Source organism: Lepidochelys olivacea, assembly GCF_965140295.1.
Source record: "Lepidochelys olivacea isolate rLepOli2 genome assembly, chromosome: 3".
Classification (NCBI taxonomy): domain Eukaryota; kingdom Metazoa; phylum Chordata; order Testudines; family Cheloniidae; genus Lepidochelys; species Lepidochelys olivacea.
This window is the reverse complement of record NC_140413.1, coordinates 14,245,645-14,261,128: the sequence shown is the minus strand read 5'-3', so window position 1 is coordinate 14,261,128 and position 15,484 is coordinate 14,245,645. Positions and strand designations below refer to the sequence as shown.

The following is a 15,484-nucleotide window of genomic DNA, read 5'->3' as shown; positions in this document are numbered from 1 at the left end:
TCCTAATTCACAATCCAGGGCCACATGCAGCTAATAGGGCGGGGGAATAGTAAAAGGGAGGTACCAACACACGGGGCGACTGGTACATCAGAAAGAAGTGGTGATCTCTCTTTGAAGCATCATTTTGGTGAGTGCCAACAGCGGGGCTCTGGGTCATGAGAAGTGTAAATGGGGAGAAAGAGTTAAAAATATTGTAACCCCCCTAAATATATGAAAGCAGAAGAGAAGAGACTGTTTATACCCATTTTCCCTACGCTTTCATTTCCTCTTTGTTTAGTGGAAAGATATCCTGCCTAATCCCCTGCCCAAACTGGACTTTAAAGCTATTCTAATGAAATTTTATATTCTAACAGCATGCTCCAGTTGTGGCTCAATGATGCACTAAAACGAGAAACAAATCTGCACCATGGTAGAGGCCTGCTAGTTACCAGAATTGGATTCTTATTCCTGGGGTCTTGCAGTGAGCACTTTACATTGCTCCATGGTAACGCCTTGCCCCAAGAGAGTCCTGCCCAGGCCTCTAAGCTATTCGGATGGTAGCCACAGTTCAGAATTAGGGTTTTCAAATGACAAATGCTAATGAAAAAGATGAAATCCAAACACCTGCCACCTAGGACATTATATATGCAGAGGAGCAAGCACAGTAATGACAACTTTTACCATTGGAAATGAAAGGGATCATAACCTGTCACGTATTGTGAGATATATGTCTGCCAGCCACAGATAGTGCTGAGAGAGAGAGAGGCACCTTGCTTATCTGGGCAATATTAATCGGACTGTCAAAGTTGTGAAGGTTTGTTAATGCTTACACTCCTAGCCCAGCTCCAACTGATAGTATCAAAGAAATGCTCTGTGTTGAATCAGCAATCTATTAGCACTATGAAATATCACTGAACAGAGTCTGGGAGAGGTGTAGCATTTCACATCTCAATTTATGGACATATGGATTTACTTATTTTAGGCTATTTTCATGGAATACGTCTTTTTGCAGAAAGCGTTGTGCAAACAATTCTAAATTTAATAACGGGTAAAAGTCCATCTTCTCAAAATTTGGCTTCCCAGTACTAACGGTGCATCAAACAGTGCAGGAGATGGGAATAAATGATTCTTTTAAGCTGGCAACACGATCTGTAAATGCTAAATTACAAGTTCCCAACTCAAGCAGCAGTAGTTAGTGTGGTCTATTTTCTTTTAGAAATCAAGTGCTGTATTGGTAAATATCACAAAGTCACGATTAACCCTGATTAACAAAAATGCAGAACACTGCATTGCTTTGCGCTAAGTCTACCCTCTGTTCTCCCAGTGCATGATGCAGTTTATTGTGTATGGAGACTGTAAGCACACTGGGCAAGGACCATTTTTCTAAGAGTTCCGTAGTGTGTCAAATATACTCAAATAGACACCTACATCCACACCAATCAATCACAACCATTATAGTCACATGATCCATGTTAGGACAAAGCAGATATTAATGTCAACTCCTGTAGAACTCAATTTATTAACGAGTTTTACCCTAGAACTAAACGTGCGAATTAGAGCCTTTAACATACCAGTATTTTAATAGGCAAAATACAGAAAAACAAGGGGATTGTAAGGGTGGGAAACTGTTAATGGGACAAGGGAGAGAGATTTACACTTCTGAGCTGCCTGGCTTGCTGGTAGGGGTTAGACTGAATTGGACTGTGGCTCTTTCCCATGTATGTTCAGGGTATCAAGAGCAGCAGTTTTCAAACTTTTTCAGCTGAGCCCCCACTTTGAGTTACAATTTTTAGTTGCACTCTCCTCCCCCAATCCAGACAAAAATAGACACAATACCTGCCCCTCCTCACGTACCATGGTCTCTGGGGGTGGAGCCTGCGCTGGGCATGGAGGCTGCTGGGAGCAGAAATCAGCACAGCCACTGCAGATGCTGACACTGACCCACAGGCTGGGAGACCCACTGAGGTGAGTCAGGGGGTAGCGGGAGCTCCCTCCCCAAGCTGCCTGGCATCAACACTTGCCCACCCACCCCAGGGGGTACACCCCCCGGTTTGAAAACCTCTGATCAAGAGTATATGAAGAGGTGCTCCTTTCTCAACATTTGTAAAGATCTAAAGGAAAAAAAAAATCACATAAATAAAAGAAATGAGTCCCTAATCTTCCTGAGGTTACTTTATGACTAAAAAACTATGTAAACTTTAAATGTGCAGATGGTTAAATATATTATTACTTCATCAACAAATACAGCGACATAATAAATGGATCATTTTTCTGATTACTACTACTGAAAAACAAGTCTGGAATAATTTATGCTTGGATGCCACAGCATGGATAGATGCATATGTAGGCAGAGAACTCTGATATAATGAAACTCTACTTTTGGCAAAGGAGAAGAGAGTACCACATTGTTTCATTGTATTGCAGTGCACAAAAGCCAACCTCCATTTACTATGAAGTTGCTCACAGGAAGAGGCTGGAAAGGACTTCACTATAAGAGAGGAGGATTGTATAGCAGGACCAAGTGTATAATCTGTGCTTTCTATAACTTCCCACTAAAATGCTGAAGACCACAGTCCCAGCAATAACAGCCATAGCTGGCCCCACACAAACAAATCCTCCTAATTCTAACACTTGATAAAGTCTGAAGTTGACAAAGGGCCCAGGGTACAAAGTAAAAAAGGGATTCAAGTGAGATTCTTACTGAAAATACAAGTTAGATCTCAGTCACCCATAATCTAATACTTTGAGATCTTCTGAAGGTCAGAATTGAACTCATATTCTCCACTTCCTTCTGAATACAGATTCTCATTCTCACCTACATATAGATTCTCAAGCTGCCATTTATCGCATGCTTTCTGCACTGCTTCCTGCTTATCTAGGTAATCATAGACACTCCTCCCCTCCCCCCCCCACTGTAATATCTGGTGCCTCCTAAATATTTAAAAACAGAAACAATATATATTCCTTCCTTCCTAGCCTGTAACCAAGAAACTGGAGCATTCCTCACCTTTCCCTCTTCCACCCAAACTAGAAGACTTAAGGTCCTTGTGGATGGGTCAGGGACGAGGGGGTGTGTGTGCGTCTCAACATTTTGTAACAAATTCTATGTATCAAAAATTGCTGACTGCTGCATTAATGCCAAGAACTCCATATAATTTTAGTTCAAGCTTCATAAAATGTGTTAAGGCTCAGATACCTGGCTCAAATTCAAAGCTGTTAAAGAGGTGTGTTTAAATGCATTTTTTCATTAAAACTGATAAATGGATTTCAGTAAAGTCTGACAACTGTTTTCCTCGTGAAAATAACAGGAAAATTAAAAACACTTGAAGGATTTCTCTGTTTAGTTACTTATTTCCTACTGCTTCTGGGCCAATTTTGGTCATGCTGCCTGATGCACCCACTATCCTGGAACAGAACAATGTGCACAGACATGGGCAAAGTGATGCAATATCATTGGATCAGGGCAAAACCTCTGTATATCTTAAAAAGACACAGGAACCTTCCCTTTCCAGCCCCTGTGTACTATATTTCTCTCTACAGATGTGCAGTGGATCCTTTGATAGCAAACCTGGAGCCACCTACAAAAGCAGTTATCAGGGAGGCTTCAGCTGCGATCACTAAATATCAATATTCAACCTTTCCCTCTACCCCAAACTCCTGGCGCATGGTTCAGGGAAGGAGAGACCAGGAGTCAGTTCTGTGTGACAAAGGTAGGGAATGGGAGGGTATCTAGAATTAGTATGTGTTAGGGAAATGGAGATTTCATGTAAAAGTAGGAGGAGGGAAAATTGCTATGTGCTCCAGACAGGGCTGCAATCATATATTCCTAGATTAATAGATTCCAAGGCCAGAAGGGACCATTGTGATCATCTAGTCTAACCTCCTGTATATCACAAGCCATAGAACTTCCCCAAAATAACTCCTAGAGCGTATCTTTTAGAAAAACATTCCATCTTGATTTAAAAATGGTCAGTGACGGACACAACTTGCTTGATAACTCTGGAGAATCAGGGTGTCACCACAAAGCTCTACCAGTATGAAGCACTTATAATCTTGTACCACATGACACTGGAACATGAGTTAAATTACACCGATATTTCAAATGGACCCACATGGACCAAGACCTCCAGCATCTCAGGGTCCTCTGCTGCTGGGAGCTCTTTCCATGCCAGTGTCAGCAGTCAGTTGTTTCGGCTGTAGACCAAACAAAAGGTCACAAGAATTTATTTTTTTAAAATAAAGTGTTTTTTCTTCCACACTCCTCGTATTCACAAATGACTATGCCATTTTTTTCTGCAATAAATCAGTTCTGAGCAAAGGCCAAGTATGGAAAGTTTCAGTCCAATATATGAAAACTTCATGAAGTGATTGGGAAAGAGGGGGGGTTATGCAACCTTAGGTTTCTGTGCCAATTCCCACTTTAACAAAACAAAGCAGAGTCCAGGGATTTCTTGACTGGACGTACGCTGCGCAAGGATGAGGGGGAAGGATAGCCTTGTGGTTGAGGTACAGGACTTGGACTGAGGAGTTCTGGATTCATTTCTCACCTCCTCCATACACTCCGTGTGTGACCTTAGGCAACTTGCCAATAGCTCCAGGCCTCAGTTCCTCATCATCTTTCCTTCAAGCATCTTTTTGTCTGTTTTGCCTATTCAGATTGCAAGCTCTTGGGGTAGGGCCCATCTCTCACTACCTTGCTAGCAGAATGGGGCCCTAATCTCAACTGAAGGCTCTAGGGCAGTGGTGGGCAACCTGCGGCCCGCCAGGGTAATCCGCTGGTGGGCTGTGAGACAATTTGATTACATTGACCGTCTGCAGGCACTGCCACCCGCAGCTCCCAGTAGCCACAGTTCACCATTCACTGGATGGGAACAGTGAACCGCGGCCACTAGGAGCTGCGGGCAGCCGTGCCTGTAGACAGTCAATGTAAACAAACAGTCTCGCCAGCAGATTCCCTGACAGGCTGCGTGCGGGCCACGTGCTGCAGGTTGCCCACCACTGCTCTAAGCTCTACTGTAATAAAACAATAATGGTTTTAAATAATCAATTAAATTGATTTTCTTTAATTGTTCGGGGTAGGCTTTTGCTGCCTCTTCATTGGTGGGTGCAGCTTCACCAGTAGTCTGCACATTTTTGAGGTTGAAGCGGTTCCTAAAACTGTTAAGCCAACCTTGGCTGGCTTTGAATTCCTTCTCATCAGAAGGCTGTCCCTCTTCGGCGAGAGGCTTGAACAGCGCATAGAGGCTAAGAGCCTTGTCTCGCAACGTGTTGCCATCGATAGGCACACGTTTACAGTTCATGTCTTCCAGCCATAAGTTTAATGCCTTTTCAGTCTTCACTAAAGTCTTATCACACATCTGGCTCGTCACCTTAGCAATTATTGGAGCACTTGATGCCACGGCTTGACGAATTTCTCTCTCTCAAATCTTGATGGCACGGATGCTAGATTCGTTGCAGCCATATTTACGCACCACGTTGGAGACCGACATACCGTCTCTCAATAAGTCCAACACAGCCAGTTTTTCCTCCAGCATTGGAACAGATCACTGCTTCTTCGGTTGAGCACCAGATGAAGTAGTTAGCTTGGTTTAGGGGCCATGTTTTATGAAAAATACGTACAGTATCTTTAAACACTAGAATCACACTCAGCGCGGTGAGATGCTCACTATGAGAGGCACATAGGAACTGAGACCAACTGACGGAACAGCAGATTCACATCTCCCATCTCATGCTCACTCTGGGGCATATGCTCATTGAGTGGAACGGTGGGCGGAATCACCTGCACTATTTACAGGTATCTTGTTATTTTTCTTTTTTTTTGCCAAGCGCATATAGTTGAATTTGTGTAAGTTAAATGCGCGTATCATGCGACTCACCTGTACTGTATTCAGTAAAGGCATTGAGTTTGACATCTCTCAAAAATTATGTAAAGTGAGATTTAAACCTGATTTACTCAGGCATCTTGATTTTTCATAGAAAAATTACTCAATAAAAATCCAATCAAGTGAGGTATTACTGTATATAATTATATCCCAGAACTGAAAACAGACCAGATGTGCATAACTCAAATGAGAAAAGGCCAGCTAACATTTTATGTTCCTATTTAATCCAACAATCAGGAGGCTTAAGGGTGAACCACTATTTTCACTTTATTATATAGATTACATGCCACTACTGTTTATTAACACTTGTAGCAGTCTGTCTCCTGAACAGTTTGGCCAAGATCACAACTAATAACTCAACAGCAGTCTATGAGTGAAATATGTTGCTGGAGGTGGGGATTCTTATGAGCCTCCTTCAAGTTTCATAATACATTTTGATAGGATTTTTTTTAAAATAAAGCCAATACAAGATTTATATAATGTTACACCCTTAACAATACGGTCCCCTGGCTGTTACCAACACACAAGCTCATAACTTTCTCTGAAAATGGTGACCCAATTGGCTAAATACTGGATTTATTTTATAAACAGAAAAAATCTGTAGGAGCCAGATCTAAGTTAATTAGCAATCTTTATAAACACTAGATTCATTTAGCTCACATCTCCTTTTAACATCCCTATTTGGAAATTACCTGCTATAATTGCAGTACACTAAATAACCCGACCCATCATAATGGTTGATCCCAATAAAGATAAACCTAGAGAAGTGTGATTTTAATAAAGAGGTGTTGCCTTGGATTCTCTCTCTCTTTTTTAAACTTTTTTGAAATCTTTCCCCTCTTTAGTATTTAAATTCTCTCATTCTCCCCACAGCTCAATACCATACTGTAGGCCAGCAGTTCTCAATCAGGGGTCTGTGGCCTCCTGGAGGTCTGCAAGCCCTTCCAGGGGGTCCATGGAGCCCCACCACTGAAACCTGGTTCCCCAAGCCCCGGCGCCCCCTCACTGGGCTGAAGCTGGGAGTGGAACAGGGCTGAGGCCCTGAGCTCTCCCCCTGCCCCTCCCTGACTGCAGCCAGGAGCAGAATGGGGCTGCAAGTCTGAGCTCCCCACTTCCCCGCTGCTGCCGGGAATGGTGTGGGGCTGAAACCCCAAGCTCCCCTCCTCCCCCTGTTGAAACCAGGAGCAGTGCAGGGCTGAAACCCTGAGATCCCCACCCCATCTGCTGCTGGTGCCCGGGGCTGTGGCTGCTCCTCAGCTCCCAGCCCCCTTTGACTGCTCACACAGTCGGTCAGAGCTGTCGAGGTGGCTCCAGGCCCAGGAGAGCCCTCAGGGAGTAACCACCAGCACACAGCCCCAGACAGGTGGGTGGCCTGCTGAGGGGAGTCGGCAGTGGAGATGGCGCTCCCTGCCTGGACCCTGCTGTGCAGAGCTGGCCATAGCCCCGCTGGCCCTGGTCCCCGCCCCCCAAAATAGAAGTCAAACTACGCCAATGCCCAAGGGTTCCCACCGCTGGTCCAGAGCCCCGAGTTCGCTGCCCACTGGCTGGACCCTGGAGTTTTTCCTATCACATTGAGGGAGGGCCTCAGAAAAAAAGGGTTGAGAACCCCTGCTGTAGGCAACGTTGGTTTATGAGCCTTTTACGACAAACGAAAGGTGTCTGGGGACTCCATGCTTTGGCATTCACCTTCACAGTCAACGCTTTTCTAGAGAACCGCACTACTCTGACCGGAAAGAGAAATCTCACCACTCTGCCAGAGCACAGTACACATGCTACAGCATGCTGGTCTGCCAAACGAACAGGAATCAAACCATTCTTCCTGAACATGAAAACAACAAGGAGTCCGGTGGCACCTTAAAGACTAACAGATTTATTTGGGCATAAACTTTCGTGGGTAAAAAACCACTTCTTGCATCTGAAGGATTGAGGCAAATAGGTGGCCTCAAACCATTGATCATTCTGATTCTTGACAGACCAGAAAATAAGCTAATGTTTAATGGATAGTGTTTGTGAAATCCTTTGATGATCTATGTCAGTGCTAAGAAGGGTTATCTGAATTCCTAATCACAGATTTCTACTACAAATCACCTTTTCAAATGTGTAAGTTCTGTTTACCTAAACCATACCAGCTGCAATGGTTTGAGCAAAGAGTCCCCACCTCACTAATAGCAGCTGATTAAGCAACCTGTAACTGCTGGCCATTTTACCTCACATTTTATATATTTTTTTGACTGCCAACTTCCAGTGCTGTTTGGATTCTTGGCATATCATAAAGGATTCATGAGCAATGCCCCTGCTGAGCACTGACACAAATGAGTCCACCAACTGGGTAAAAGTCTGGTGCAATATAGAGCAATTCTCAAACCATTCACACATGATAGCCTCTCAAAATATTAACCTTTAAATGCATGAAAGGCAGCATGGCTATGGTTTAATGGACTAATTAGGAGATGGAAATACAGGACATCTACATTCCTTGCTCTGCCAGTGATCACTGTGTGATCCCTGCAAGACCACCTCTCTGTGAACTCATTTGCCCCTTCATAATATATAAGGTAGCATCTTCCTCACAAAGGTGCTGAGGATTAATTAAAGTTCATGTAGTGCATGGAATGTGTAAAAGCACTTTGCAGGTGCTATTGTAAGTCTTTCTCCCTCAAGGGGCAATATTCTTAGCTAGTTTCCAACAAACTCATTTGTCTAGCACCAGTGTCCCAAAGGTTAAAGTCCTAGAGAACTGCTCACTTCCGAATAAAACCAAATTTCTCCCTCATAGGCAGACTCCATGGTCCAGTGTTGATCAGTTCTTTAACAGACATCCTAACCCAGAACATGCTTGTGGAGTGGGGACCTTGTGATTGCAAGGCAGAAACTACAGGGAATGGCAAAAACAAAACCAAGTCTCAAATCTGTGACTTCATCTGAACGTGGAGGGCAACTGATTTTATTCTAGACCCTGGGAAAGCTCAGATAGATTCTAAGGCCAGAAGGGACCACTGTGATCATCTATCTGACCTCCTGCATAACACAGACCATAGAACTTCCCTGAAATAATTCCGGTGTGAACTAGAACAGATCTTTTAGAAAAACATCCAATCTTGATTTTAAAATTGCTAATGATGAACAATCCACCACAACCCTGGGAACATTGTTCCAATGGTTAGTTATCCTCTCTGTTAAAATATACACCTTATTTCCAGTCTGAATTTGTTTAGCTTCAACGTCGAGCCATCGGCTCATGTTATATCTTTGTTTGCTAGATTAAAGGGCCCATTAAAGAGTTTCCCATGTAGGTACTTACAGACCGATCAAGTCACTCCTTAACCCTCTCTCTGCTAAGCTAACTAGTTTGTGCTCCTTGAGAAGGCACATTTCCAATCCTTTAATCATTCCTGTGGTTCTTCTCTCAACCCTCTCCAATTTTTCCAATGTCCTTGCTTGTAGCATAAAAGGAAGAAGAGTTCCATAACTACTCAGTGCTCCGGGTTTCACACGTTCACATTCTGAATGGAAAGGATGTTACACTGAATATATTATAAACAGGAGTAATAAAACTTGGCCTTTCTGTAGCAACTTCCAGCCAGAGCTCTGCGAATACTTTGCAAACATGGAGTTACACAATACTGCTGCAAGGTAGGTGTTATGCCCATTTTAAAGACTGAAAAACTGAGGCATGGAGAAGTTAAGTGACTTGCTCAAAGCCATGCAGTGAATTTTTGGCAGCACTGGGCCCAAAACTCAGGACTCCTGCCTCTAACCACAAGAGTCTCCTCCCTCCCAAGAGAAAGTATCTTCTTATTGTGGGTGTGTCTGTTGCTAAGGAACATTATCACTACTTCTGACCCCTTTATTGCCTCCCCTCCACCTATGTTGCTGGTGATTGCTTTGTTCCGTTCCTAGAAGGGCAAGAGAAAGAGGAACCAGGCTCCTATCCAGCCTATATGGCAAACATTTCAGATTTATTAGTACAAGATGTTTGCCCATTCAGCTATGGTTCCTTTTTCCTGAAAATGTGTTTATATTACTGGGAGACATGGTATCTCTGGGATTAGTCTAACCATTTGGGATGCCCATGATTGGCATATGCCTTCAGCAGCTATCATGTTAAACATTATTGTCAATGTATAACCATCATCAGATAACATGGAAAATGTGCCAGTTCTTCCTTAGTTTGCCTGATACGTAGCTAGGTGTGTAGACAAGATATCTGGAGGCTCAGGCCTTTAATGAACCTGTGGCCTGAAGAGAGGTGTGATTTTCTTCCCCCCAACTATATCTCAGTAGATTTTATTCTCTACAGGTATGCAGACACTCTGCACACCTAGGCAACTCTATACCTGTTGCAGTGATACCTAAGGTAGAAATTTGAGTACAAGCTTTTATGGCTGTTACCACACTATCAGCTATTTCTCAGCCTTTCCCTCCTTGGGTATCACCATATTTTAGCCACCTGATAAACCAGATGAGACTGAAAGATTGTGTACTTTTTCCCTATCTGTACTTGGACAATGAAAGGTCATTCCTATTTAAAAAGTGTCCTTTTCCCCTTTCTACCCTAACCAACATAACAATACCAGATCTGAAAACCCACTTGAAGTTTTAAGCTTTAGGGAAGACAAACCAGAGACAGTATTTTGTGTATGTCCAATAAAATAAGAGTAATTGAAGCATCCACTAGCACAGAGCATAGCACGTAACCCATAAAGTGAAACTAGGGTTTTCCAGTGAAACTGAATTCAGTCAAACTTGGCTGTGTAGAGGAGCAAAAATGGCCGCCTGGTCTGGGAAGTTACCATCTTTCTCATTCCTACCAAGTTCAAAGTAGCAACCAACAAAGAGAACTAGCTAATGTAGCCTCAGGGCATTGTGCTTACTCAGCAAAAGATACATTTGCAAATCTGACTGTGTGGAAAGTATAACTTACTGTACTTTGTGGATACAATGTAACAAGAGTTTCCTCCCCTACAGACTTTGAATAACATTTATAATTTAGCAATTAACCGAAATGACGACATAACTACCACAATGGAAATAAAATATTTATGTGCTGCAAGCCAACATTATGAACTCTCTTTCTTCCAAGACAAAGTAATGCTGGCAGAAAGAGTAACTTAGTTCTGAACTAAGAAGGAAAGAAGCTAACTTGTTAAAAAGATGCTCCTGCCATCTCTCATTGCACCTTAAGTGGTATACTTTTCACCAGAAAGTTACAATCGATGCATTAAGTCTAAAAATATTCTGCTTGAAAAAGGAGGGGGACAAGGTGTGGTATTATTTTGTCTGTACCGCTTGCCGAATACCAGTGTCACATACCTGTCACATCAGAAAATTCCAGTTCCTGGTGCCACTAGCCAATATACCAATATTCTAGAAAGAAGGGAGGGAGGGTGGGTAACCTTATAGTGAAAAAGAGCAGGACTGTGGATCAGGAGTCTCAAGTGCTGCTGCTGACTTCAAGTGACACCTTGGTCTATTAATGGCTGCGTGCCTCAGTTTCCCCATTTATAACATGATAATAGTACTTATTTACCTCAAAGGGATGTTGAGAGGCTTTATTCATTAATGCTTGTCAATTGCTCTAAAATCCCCAGACTGAAGTTTCACACCACTGAAGTGAAAAGTATTATTGAACCAAACATTCCAGCATTCAAACTATCATCATCATCAGGCAGTTTTTCTTATTTCTCATTATTGCTGAACAGCAAGATATCGTATCCAGGCATAAGCAAAAGGCTTTTCATAATTAACCTGCTCCTCCTGCAGAGTTCAATCACTAATGGCACAATCTGCTGTTGGTAATTGCGCCATCACGTTCACAGAGGTGAATGTCACCTCAAAATACACTTGACTATTGTCACTCAATCAGGCAGGCAGTGGAACCAGGCGGATTATAAAAAGAGGACTATTTATCCACACCATAAATCTAACTGGTAATTTCTGTGCAGTGAAGACAGAGCTAGGAATAGCTGGACTTTGTTATATTAGAACTGTGGTGTATTAACAGGCCCAGATGGAAATGTTACACAATCACCACCTAACCTACAGCTGCCTCTAGCCAGTACTGCTATGCCTACATTTTCTCTGCATGAGATTTTAGTTCAGTCCTAGGGTTTAAAGGCAGCCCCAAAAGCTGACCATCGACAGATTTTGCTGCTGGCAAACTCAAACATCATACAACGTTTACTCATCTCTCAAGGAAGAGAAAAGTACGAGCAAATATTTTGCTGTATTAAAAGCGAGGCTGGTAACTCCACCTATACAGGTTTCCTGACATGTCCCATTATAAGACTCTGTGTTCAGATGATTATATCTTTTGCAAAATGTAAACTGCTCGGTCTGATATTGTCCATGGTGGGTCTCTGCCTCAGGCTGAATTTTTGTTGTAAAATTTCTGCCATTTCAGAAAACGGGGCAAGGGAAAAATACGTTGTTTTGCCCAAATTCTGGCAAGGTTTTCTTCACAAAAGCTCTAGCATCTCCATGCTTTGGAGCTGGGACTTGAGATTTGGCAGGGAATTGGCCTTTGTGTCAGGGATGTGCCTTTTGCCATACCTGTGAAAATCCATCCAAATTTGGCCAAGTTATAAACCTTTGAAAAAACCCACAGTTCCCACATTCTCTGTTGAGACTTCCATCTGCATGGAACATGCTCCAGTCTGGGGCTGAGCAAGACTCTCTCTGCAATTGCCGATCTGTGTTGCAGGCCATGGTGGATCTGCATCTGGGTTTGGAACCTGAACTAAGAGCAGGGAAACTGTCTCTCCTGTGCTGTCAACGCTCCCCACCTCTGGACTCAGGCAGACTAGAGGAAGCTGCCTAATATGAATACCGAGGGGACAAGAACCAGACCTGTATGGGGATGGGCAAGAATAGATTGGGGCAAGAAGCTGGGGGGTTGAAGACTGGGACTGACTGGGCAGGGATAATGGGAGCCAGGGAGGAGAACAGGTGGAGAGGGCGAAGGTAGGAGCCAATAAGTTTCAGTGAAGTGGCAGGATGGGGGTAGAGGTCTGAGATTGGACCAGGTGGGAGAAGATTGGCCCTAGTTAGACAAAGACTTGCAAGGGAGGGGAAAGGAGTGTCACTCAGATTGGACAAGGAGCTCAGGGAGTGACTTTGTGACTGGGAGCCAGCGGGGTCAGGAAACAAGCTGGACGGTAGCAATGGAAGAGACAAAGATCCAGATGAAGAACCAGAAGGGGGGAAATGGGACTGGGACTGACTTGGTAAGAAGACTGAAGACAACGAAGTGGTTGGGGGCGGGTGGCAATAGGGAACGACTGGGCACAGAGTGGGACTGGGGAAAGACAAGGACTTGCTGGGTAAGGAGCCTGGGATGAGAAGCCTGAGGAGTGAAGACAGTCTGGTAAGGAGAATGGGACTCAGAAAAGGAGTTATGGGTGAGAAAAAGACAGGACTGAGACCTGGATGGGTTGGAGATGATGGGGCGGAAGAGTGAGTGCCCACTAGAGTACACTCCCCTCCAGAACCTGGAATGGAACCCAAGTTTCCTGAGTCTCACCAATAATCTGTGAAACTCACTGGCAAAGTGTCCCATCCCCCTCTAAAGCTGGTTCACATAAAGGATAACCATCTATTGTTATGAGTTACTAGGAACAAGTGATGGAGATCAGTGAGTTGGATTTAAAGGTTCCAACCCTGGGACGACACATCAAGAGGTCAATATAATGCCACATAATGGAATTTGAGGGTTTGGGATTTTTTTTTTTTTTTTTTTTGAAAGACTAGGAAATTACACACACAAAAAGATGTTAAAAGGTTGCAAAGTCAAGACTCAAAAATTAGGAAATGCCGGAACTAAGGTTTCCTGTGCCTTAATTCAACTCCTTGTATGTATGCATTATAATACAGTTCTTAATTATATAATCACATATTATTTTTTTTCCACAGGACCCTGCCTCATTCTGTGCACAGGATGGACCTGCTCTGGGGATGAATCAGGGTTGCATAGTGAAGGAGGCTGTTGTCGGTAGGGCCCCTGCCTCATCTGTTGTTGCAAAATTTAGAAGGAACATCGGGAATGAGACAGAATTGCAGGAATCGATAGGATGGTCTTATGGTTAAGGTAGCTGAATGCTGCCCTGGAGAACTGGATTTTATCCCTGCCTCTGCCACAGGGAGAGTCCTGTCACTTAAATCATACTTTTCACAAGTGGTCACTAGTTGTGTGTTGCTCATTTTCCGGGTGCAAGACTTGAGACCCTGAGGTCTGATTTGCAAAGTGCTGAACACTCACAGCGCAACTGAAGCAATGAGAGCTGTACTTTGAACATGTGAAGGGCTATATAATGCTAAGTACTCAAAAATAAAAATCAGGTCCTAGTCATTTCAAACTGGGCCCCAAAATTAGCTGAGACTTTTGCCCTTAATCTCTAGACTTCAGTCCCCCATTTGTAAAATGGGGATAATAATAGCCGCTCATCTCATATTAATTTATGTTCACATCTCATATGTGAACATAAATTAATAAATATTTGTTTTGCAGTCAGATACTACAGCACCTCAGAAAAGCCCATGATGAAAACAGTAAGTCTGTCTTCAGAGCAGGGTTTGAATAGCGTGTAGTAAATAAAGCATGGGGCCACACATTGACCAACAAGGAGAAAAAATATTGAATGGCTGTTCATTAAGTGAACACCATCTATCGTGTGCACTGATGAGCATGCAGAAAAATAAATAAGTAATCATGTAATTAAAGACTGTATAGTAATGCATGCATAGGCACTGGGGGCCGAACTAAGTTAGAAGAGGCATCCTTAATTCTAGCACTTCCTAACTTTTCAGTGCTTGACTTTACCTTAAAGTTGTAGTTTTGTGTGTGTAATACTTAATTTTAATTCCAAAGATTATGTGTATTTATACATAAATTAGACATAGTCCTCAGGTTCCAGGCAAGATGCCAACACGCCCTTGTCGCCACAAAGGCTGGGTGCTCCTGAACGAAGATATACCTTTTAGGAAAAAAAAATTCTTTACTGGGATTGCATCACAGCATAAAGCATTATGCAGAGCAATAGTGCACTCTGCTGGAAGACACTGAACATAACCACCATTCATGTATTAATGGCACATGAAGGGAATTAAGGGATTGTCCACACTTGAAATACTCCTGCAGCACAACTCAGCTGCACTGCTGTAGCGCTTCAGCGTGGACACTACCTACGCCAATGGAAGGGATTCTCCCATCCGGCATAGGTAATCCACCTCCCTGAGAGGCGGTAGCTAGGTTGAAATAAGAATTCTTCAGTTGACCTAGTGCTGTCTAAACTGGGGGTTAGGTTGGCTTAACTACATTGCTCAGAAGCATGGATTTTTCACACCCCTGAGCGATGTAGCAGGGTCGACCTAATGTTTTAGTGGAGACCAGGCCTAAATAATTATAGAGTTACCTGGAGCTGAACAATTTGCGGCCTAAACATCTACCTCTTCCTGAAGCAGAACTGTCCTTGGGATTAGCTTCTTGGTTTGCACACTACACACAGACGCAAGACACACTTACTTAAATTCACTGAGTCAACCTTGCAAAGTTCAAATCCAGCCTTCTGACCTGCCTTGCATGCTGCTTTCTTGGTACCAGTGGTTTGAGGGCATTCACTACCAGC

General features: G+C 43.3%; 1 protein-coding gene across 1 annotated transcript in view; it reads right to left on the bottom strand.

Moving 5' to 3' along the window:
* The window catches only part of CDC5L (cell division cycle 5 like), a 49,297-nt gene that overhangs the window by 7,308 nt on the left and 26,505 nt on the right, over positions 1–15,484 (bottom strand). The gene's annotated exons all lie outside the window — the stretch shown is intronic.